General features: G+C 37.4%; 1 protein-coding gene across 1 annotated transcript in view; it reads left to right on the top strand.

Annotated features, from left to right (window-relative positions):
- The window catches only part of LOC120930567 (mucin-2-like), a 38,276-nt gene extending 35,077 nt beyond the window's left edge, over positions 1-3,199 (top strand). Inside the window, exon 10 of the mRNA XM_040341742.1 lies at positions 2,704-3,199. The gene's annotated coding sequence lies outside the window, so the exon portion shown is untranslated. The remainder of the gene's footprint in view (positions 1-2,703) is intronic.
- Positions 3,200-9,861: the final 6,662 nt, after the last annotated feature.

Consider the following 9,861-nt stretch of genomic DNA (forward strand, 5'->3'; position numbering starts at 1 on the left):
TCAAAAGATAGAGTGGATATGGGTTACAAGATTAAGGCCCCGTACACACCATAGAATCTATCCGCAGATAAATCCCATCAAATGGGTTTCAGCGGATAGATTCTATGGTGTGTACACTCCTGCGGATATTTATCCTCGGATAAATCTCCCCTGGGATGGATTTTCAGCAGATGGATATTTGCTGACATGCTCAACAAATCCATCTGCTGAAGTCCATCCCAAAGGATGGATCCGCTCGTCTGTACAGACTCACCGTAATGATTTGACGCATGCGTGGAATTCCTTATATGACAGCGTCGCGCCCGTCGCCGCGTCATAATCGCGGCGACGGCGCGACACGTCATCGCCAGAGGATTTCGGCGCGGATTTCAATGCGATGGTGTGTACACGCCATCGCATAGAAATCTTCTGAAATCCTCGAGAGGATCTATCCGCGGATACGGTCCGCTGGACCGTATCCGCGAATAAATCCTCTCGTGTGTATGGGGCCTAAGAGAGGAGAGGGGATGTGTAGATTTTACATAACTGTTCATTACAGGCATACCCCGGTTTTAAGTACACAATTGGGTTTATTTACTAAAGCTGGAAAGTGCAAAATCAGGCTCACTTCTGCATAGAAACCAATGAGCTTCTATCCCCAGCTTGTTCAATTAAGACTGGTAATAAAACCTGGAAGCTCATTGTTTTTTATGCAGAAGTGAGCCTGATTTTTTGCTTTCCAGCTTTAGTAAATAAACCCAATTGTGTACTTAAAACCGGGGTATGCCTGTATAGAGTTGCTTCTTTTTTTTTTTGCTTTCAACATTTTTTATTCTTTCACAACATGGAATACAGAATATTCACGAGGCAATAAACAAGTCTCTGTAACAGTAGAAGAAAAGAACAATACAAATGTCGTAAGGCTAGTAATCTAAATGCAGTACCTTAATCAAGCCCTCAAGCTCAAACTACTACTATACCAGATCCAGGATCCTGGGGAGACTGACCCAGCACCCCAAATGGGAACATACTGTGCCAGGACAGCCACCCCGGAAGCCCCTGAGTAAGACCGTCATCATGGGCTGACCATGAGCTTTGCAATTGTAAAATTGGTTTAGGTACCTAGCCTATATACATCGAGAGGGGGGCCCTTAAACCTAATTACCAAAAGGTAACTAGTCCACAAGTTCAGTTTGAAAGTGAAGAGTTGCTTTTAAGTTGCATTAACATTACATTTTAAAAGTGAATTCAATTTGTTTTTTATGGCACATGAGCAACAGTGGCTTTCAATTATCTCTGGAAAAAGTAGATAAGGATTTTAAGGTAGGCGAGGAAAACAATGTAAAATATGGGTTCAGAACAGAAAAATATATTATAAACACTATATTCAAAGTAACAAAACCTAAAGATAAAAGTACAGCATACATTCTAGTTTTCAAGATTTCTGCCAGAACAAATAAAACAATAAACGCATTGCAAAATGCATTTTATTCTTGGTTATATGGGATATTATACTGCATACTTAAAGCTAAACTCCAGTCAACTTAAAACATTTTTATAGTAGGTGTCCCCTCTTTCCATGTATTCAAGACAAAAAAATATTATTACTATTATCCAAAAAAGTAAAAAAAAAAATAGAGAAGACTAAAAGTTTTTAACCAAGAACTTGGAGAAATGTTGTCGTGGGTATTCTGTAAAGTAAAGTTATTTTTGTTTAATGCCAAATTCTATGACATACATTTTTGAGCATTTCTTGTATTGCAAACATTGGGCTTTAACCTCCCTGGCGGTATGATTCTGTCTGGAATTACGTACCAAAAGCGGTACAATTATTTTGCAAGGAAATTTGGCGTTTTATACTGTAGGCCTGCAATTCTTAGGAATAATTCATTTAAATCTGACCAAACAAGAGTCTAGTAGGCATCTCGGGTATGAATTTTTTTTAAAAACAAAATTATAAATTATAATATAATAAAGAATTATAAATAATTATAACAAATAATAATATAATTATAATAAAAATTATTCAATAATGTAATCAACTCAAAATCACTGAAATTTGCTCAGTTACAGAATTGTCGCTGTCATTACTTTTATTTTTTTTATGACGAATTTCCCCACAAATCACTATCGCATAATTCTGCAAGTGATTATAATTTATTATCGCTGTTTTCTAGCTGCTCTAAAACCATTTTTGACATAAAGGGACACTTTTGGTTGCTATGGACAATCTACCGTTTGCAGGCAGAAAGAACAGTTTTTATTATATAAAAGAACATGTAGGGCACTGGGCAGACCACTAGGGACAAGGGGGTGTGTATTTTTTACATACAGTACTGTAATCTATAAGATTACAGTATACTGTATGTAATGTGTTTGTTTACTTTTTTGAATTTGGCGCCGTTCGCTCACACAGCGGGGATGCATCGCAGGATCCAGGGACAAGGTAAGTAATTCCCTGTCTGTGGATGCTGCGAAAGGTAAGCCGCACCGCTGCACGCTCTGCACATCTACCCCGAGCGTGACTCGGGGATACCGATCCTAACATGGAAAAACCACCCCGAGTCACGCTCGGGGATACCGCTAAGGGAGTTAAGGAAAAAAGAGAGTGTTCACTTTTGCAAGGAAATTTGCGCAAGAATGTTCCCTTAATGGGTGTAGTGAAAATTTACGATTATTTGTTAGAAAAGGATTGGTAATTCTAATAATTGTATTTATCCACAGACCTAACACAGGTATTTATGACTCTTTGTAGTAAATATCCACATGGAAATTTGCAGTGTACCAGTAAACACCATCTTCCAGAAAATGGAGACCTTACCTCATCAAATGGCAAACAAACTGTGAAGAACACACTTCAAAATTAAAATTTGTAAAAGTGAATTAAGAGGACCTTCAAACAAACCTTTTTTACTAGCATTTCCTCTAACTATACATTTTTTAATCAATATACCAGCACTAACCTTAAAAAAGAAAAATCAGCAATGTGACTAAAGAATTTAATCAGAAATTTGTACTATTATAGCCTAAAGTGTAAGAAATTTAAATTCAAAATATATTATGTGTAATAAAACAGGAATTAATACAACTGCACTTGTTAACGTATAAAAACTATTATTTATTTTGTTTCATATCATACAGATTTAAAAGTTTGTTCCTATTTAAGATGCACTGTCATTGCAGAATTTTCTATTTTTCTATTAAAATTAATGCTAAAAGATTTACTCTGTTAGTAAAATTGCTTCAAGGTTCCCTTGCAAAGTGAATTGGATTGCAAAAAGTTTTAGGATACTGAAAGATCATAAAATTATTACTCGTATCACACTTTTTCAGTGGAGATGGGCCGAATGACCCCCTGTTCAGTTCGCAGAAGAACTTTCGAACATCGCAAACGTTGGGAACTGAATAACGAACCCCATTGAAGTCTATGGAACCCAAACTGAAAAAATCAAAAGTGCTAATTTTGAAGGCTTATATGCAAGTAATTGGGCATACAATGGTTAAGGGGGTCTGGGTACTGACACTCTTTTTTGGGTACAACCACTCAATTGTCAGTTAAAGCAATGCAGTGCCGAATCACAAAAAATGCTCTGGTCAGGAAGGGGGTAAATTCTTCCGGGGCTGAAGTGGTTAATGAAAGCAAGAATTGGCCTTGCTGTCAAAAATTTTAATGATATTCACCTGTCAAACAGGTGTAAAAAAATTGGTCTTTGGGAGTCGGTGGTGCCTTCACACTGTAACCCTATAGAGCTACTCTTGATGAAAGACTTGGCCTTGCTGTCAAAAATTGCATTGATATGCACCTATCAAACAGATGCGGAAAAATTGGTCCTTGGGTGTTAAGTGTGCCAATGAAACCTACACCAAAAAAATCTTCCAGATGAAATAAACACCAACAAAGCTAGTAAGCCTAGACAGTCTTTCGGAGATTCCAGATCCAGAAAGCACTTAATCAGCGACATTGTCATCAGGTGCTTGATAGCTGCTGCTAATCCAGGACTGGTTCATTTTGATAAATGTCTTCCGGACCATGGAGTCTGTGGACAGACAAGCTCTCTTATCTGCCACAAAACCTCCAGAAGCACTGAATACCCATTAGGAAAGCATGATGGATGCAGGGCAGCCAAGCAACTCCATTGCATACTGGGCAAGTTCTGGCCAGTGGTCTATTCTCATGGCCCAGTAACTCAGTGGATCGTCAACTGGAAAGCTCTCCTTATCTGTTTTCACCCCTAGATAATCCCCCACCATTTGATGAAGATGCTGCCAGTGAAATGTGGAAGCTGACAGCCCTGGGCGCGGAGGACTAGGGATGGGCCAAACACACCCCGGTTCAGTTTGCACCCGAACATGCAAACAGGCAAAAAATTTGTGTGAACATGCAAACCCTAATAAAGTCTATGGGACATGAACATGAAAAATCAAAAGTGCTAATTTTAAAGGCTTATATGCAAGTTATTACCATAAAAAGTGTATGGGGATCTGGCTACTGTAGCCCCAGGGGAAATGTATCAATGCAAAAAAATGTTTTTAAACTATCGTTTTTTTCAGGAGCAGTGATTTTAATAATGCTTAAAGTGAAGCAATAAAAGCATGAAGCATATGTGCGATGTGTAGGACATGCCACAGTAAAATTACATTTCTAAAGGAAAAACTTTCATTTAAAATTGCTCACGTCTGTAATGTATTGCCAGCTCCCGGCAATATAGATGAAAATCAATGTGTTTGTGAAAAAAAACAATAAATAATAAACCACTGATATGCTTTCCATCATAAACCAATATATAAATTATGATGATGATAAAGTTGTGGCGAAGTTTAAAGCAAGGTTAGGTTATAAAAAAATATCCCAAGCTTTGAACATCTCACGGAGCTTTGTTCAATCCATCATCTGAAAATGGAAAGAGTATGGCACAACTGTAATCCATCCAATCTGACAGAGCTTGAGCTATTTTGCAAAGAAGAATGGGCAAATATTTCACTCTCTAGACGTACAAAGCTTGTAGAAACATCCCAAAAAGACTTGCAACTGTAATTGCAGTGAAAGGTGGTTCTACAAAGTACTGAATACAAATGCACACCACACGTTTTACATATTTAAAATTGAAAACCATGTATCATTTAAATTTTTGGTTGCAAAATGAGAAAAATTTCAAAGGGTATGAATACTTTTTCAAGGCACTGTATCTATGCCCAAATACCATAAATAAATGTCCTTATGTCACCAAAAGTCTATGGCCCTGATTCACGTAGCACTTACGCCGACGTATCTTGAGATACGCAGCATAAGTGTAACTATGCGCCGTCGTATCTGTGCGCCGTGCCCACAGAACTCGATACGCCTGAAAATAGGCTTCTTCCGACCGACGTAACTTTCCTACGTCGGCGTATCGTGGGTGCATATTTACGCTGGCCGCCTCATTGCACATATGCAAATGAGAGAGATACGCCGATTCACAAACATAGTTGCTCCCGACGCATCATATACGCGGTTTGCGTAAGTCGTACGTCCGTCGTAAAGTTATTCCCCATATAGGAGGTGCAACTCATGCAAAGGTATGGACCAGGGAACAGCCGTCGTATTTTACATCGTTTAAGTAGTAGTACATGAATAGGGCTGGGCGTAGGTTACGTTCACGTCGTAGGCAGTGATTCGACGTATCTTAGGGAGTAGTTTCAACGTGATTCTGAGCATGCGCACTGGGATGCATCCACCGGACGGCGCATGTGCTGTTTGTTCGGCCCATCATTTGCATGGGGTCACGCTTCATTTAAATGGATCACGCCCACTTCCACCTACTTTGAATTAGGCTGGCTTACGCCTACGAATTTACATTACGCCTGCGCAACGTTGGGAGCATTTGCTTTGTGAATTCCATGCTTGCCTCTCTGCGTTGCGTCAGCGTAGTGTAAAAGAGATACGCTACGGCGTCATATATATGCGCCAATGTCTGTTAATCCGGGCCTATGTCTTTAGAGTGATAACATCTACTTACTATATATTACACCACAATCCTTCTCCTCCAGGTTCATATATGTGCCAGCTATTACTGTATTCATCTCCAGTGCAGTACTCTACCACCATCCACACAAACATACCTATATATTTGACCCACTGCAACGTAAGGTCATTTGATCTGGTAATCTTGTTTTGACCAAAGGTATCAATCTTCATTTACATGTGAATGTACTTATGAATGTATATACTGTATAAAGATTGTACATATATTGATTGTTTTGTGTTTATTATTGATGATTTGCGGTTGTGCTGCACTTACTCACAGCTTTGGATAAGTGCACAGGACACAGGATAGAGCTACATTTCTGGCAGGATCAACAAGTATTTTGTGCACCTTTCAAAAACAAAATATCTTCAACTGGATACCCTCAACTGGAAGACCAAAGATAACAAATAGGAGAAGTTCATTGTCAAGATGCGAAGGTACCGTCACTTTTTCTAGGGTGACAGTGCTTTAACTTGGTCTTTATTAGTGACAAGGTTACTTAAATTGTGCCTTGCTCACTGACACCAATGCATTTCACTAAGTATTGAACACGTCACCATTTTTCTAGGTAAATATATTTCCATGCAATCCATACATACAAAGAAACCAAAACAAATAAGTTCAGAAATTAAGTTATGTGTATTAAAATTGAATGGCGCGGAGGAAAAAGTATTGAACAGATGAGGAAATGGAGGTGCAAAAAGACATGGAAAGCCAAGACACCAGCTGAAATCTTTCAGTAAATAGAAAGCATTCCTGACCCTTGTCGGTGCAAATTATTATTAGCTGAGTCAGTCTCAACTAATGGCCTATAAAAAGGTGTTTCATTACCAAGGTGTCTTATTTTATGTATATCTCCCAATTTTACCCAAATTGTTTTGGAAAATGCAGAAAAAAAGCAAGCTTTCTCGAGTGCCCCCATTGCATGAGGCTTGCTATTGGGAGCACTTGTAAATGGAAGGAGCCAGGACTGCTGACAGTGGATCCAAAAAGAAGAGGATCAGTGCTGCTTTGTGCATAACCATTACACAAAGCTAGTAAGTAAAAATTATAATTTTTTTTAATAAAACAAAAGCCCTTAGTAATACATTAAATTAATTAAACTATCACAAATAGTTAATAGATTTGCCCTTGCTGATACACCTTAATACATCTGTGATTTCAGTCATGATGAGTCATATCCAATTTGTTCAAAGTATATCTTCCAGATCAGATTGAGGGTCATCACATGTGTCTTTATTGGACAATAAGCTTCCATATAAAATGAGTTTCTATAACAACAAACAAGTTCAACATACACAAAAATATTTCATATGTTGTAATAAAATGTTTACGTTATCTGTGACATTAAAATAATCTACTTCCCTGTTGTAAAAAAAACCCTGAAGATCTCATTACCAACCTTATCTTGAACAATAGAAAAAAAATAAAATGTACATTTTAAAAAGGAACAAATATTCTTCACTAATAAAGTGGAACACCTCTATATTGGTGTGATTGTAGAGTTATCCAACCACCTAGGAGTCCATGGACTAACAGTTGTTGCATATTGGGCTTATCTCAGGCCTTGGTGAGCCATATAAATAACATTTAAGTTTAAGTTTAACATAAGTCTGAAAAATTATAAACTTAGGCTGATCTTGTATATGTATTTGCCATCTGAGAAATAGAGCTGAAATAGGTCTTCCAATGAAAAAAAAAAAAATTCCTACACATAAATTTTAAATATGTTTTACATTAATATAAATTTAAATATGAATAATGCAGCCCTCTTAACATTCAAAGACTTATGCATACCATCAAATTGTCAGAATGTTTATACTAAAATAATAAAACAGTATTGTATTTATGAAATTATGCAAATCTTGGTTTTGGTAGATTTCCCTTTTTCCATAAATATCAACAAGAAATTCAAGTTTGTTTATCCGTGCTATTTTGAAGTGATGCAAATGATATGCTTAAAAATATATATTTATTAACTAAAAATACAGTGTAAATTTATATCAGGTATATTTCGTGATAGTACAAATAAATGGATATACTTCTACATATCAAAGATAAATGATGATTCAGATAATATTAATTTTTGCACAAACTCTATTAGTAAAATACCACATTTCAATACTTAAATGATACTTGTACATTTTAGACTTAATTAATAGCCCTCCGTGACTTCACGGACTTGTGTAAATAATTATGTTTACCTTAATCACAATGGGCCAGATTCACAGTGAGAGTACGCCGGCGTATCTACTGATACGCCGGCGTACTTTCAAATTTGCCGCGTCGTATCTTAATTTTGAATTCTCAAACAAAGATACGATGACATTTGGCTAAGATCCGACAGGCGTACGGCTTTGTACGCCTTCGGATCTTAGGATGCAATACTTCGGCGCCCGCTGGGTGGAGTTCGCGTCGTTTTCCGTGTCGGGTATGCTAATTAGCTGTTTACGGCAATCCACGAAGGTCGCATTCTCTTACATTGTCGCTAGTCGGCTTTTCCCGTCGTAAAGTTGCGACTGCTATTTCAATGGCTTATATTTAGACTAGCCATGTTAAAGTATGGCCGTCGTTCCCGCGTCGAATTTCAAATTTTTTATTTTTTTGCGTAAGTCGTCCGTGAATAGGAAAGGACGTAACACATGTTGCCGTTCAAAAAATTACGTCGGTGCAACGTCATTTTGCGCAAAGCACGGCGGGAAATTTCAAAACGGAGCATGCGCAGTACGTTCGGCGCGGGAACGTGCCTAATTTAAATGATACAGGCCCTATTTGAATTAGGCGGACAGCTTTACGCTGCCGCAAGTTTACAGGCAAGTGCTTTGTGAATCAAGCACTTGCGCGGAAAACTTGCAGCAGTGTAATGTAAATGTAATACGTTACGCTGACGCAGATGTACCTGAATCTGGCCCAATGTTTCCTTCTCAAAACAAACAGATGTTTTAACTTAAACTTTAAACGTGCACAGACAAAATGCCATATTGTACACAGCTTGATAATTTGATCAAAGCTTCTGTTAAGTTTAGGATGAATACATTTCTAAAAATATAACATAATAAAACCATTGTACAAACTTTAGCTTTAGGTTTTTAAAGACAGACACAACTGTGTATGTCTCTTAATATTTGGAATATAATTATTTCATACTGCAGTTAAAAATAATTCAACTCCAATTTGCCATATATTTATATGGTTTTAGCAATGTATATGCAAAAACAATTTAATTACCAAAAAAGGTACACATGAAAGATTAATACTTTACCAGGACCTTAAGAATTCTGCCATTTTGAGAAGCCAAGTCCCAAAAGAACTTCTTTCCACATACCTACATCTCTGCATTTCAAGATCTCCCAGTCTGTCCAAATTCCTTCTTAGCTCCTTCTTGCCTGAGAGATAGCGAGACATTGAGAGATCCCCCTCTGTCCTCTGTAACTACTTTTTATCTCCCTCCAAAAGTGTGTGCATGTCACAACTATGTAATTGATGAGGTAATTTGACAATGTGCTTTATATGTTACCATGACAATCAAGCCTAACGGCCATCTTGAGTAATTACCATTTTAACCTCCTAAGGGGCAGTGTTGTATAAGAAATGACTTCTAATATAATTTTTTTTATGTCTAATACAATTTATGACACCCTTTGACCTAGGTTTAGTAAGACACCATTGACAAAGGTTCACAATCATGTGTCAATTTCCCCACCCGTCCTGGCACCTAGCTTAGATATATGTATGTGATAACAATGTACCCACACAATTAGCTGAGGATTTGTTAAATTCTTTGAAACTGAAGTTATGACACTAACGAGAAACCAACAGTTATTCATGGACAATCTCACTAATAGAATACCATGTTAGCAACTTTTATCATAATAAT

The sequence above is a fragment of the Rana temporaria genome, chromosome 3 (assembly GCF_905171775.1).
Source record: "Rana temporaria chromosome 3, aRanTem1.1, whole genome shotgun sequence".
In the NCBI taxonomy this organism is placed as follows: Eukaryota; Metazoa; Chordata; class Amphibia; order Anura; family Ranidae; genus Rana; species Rana temporaria.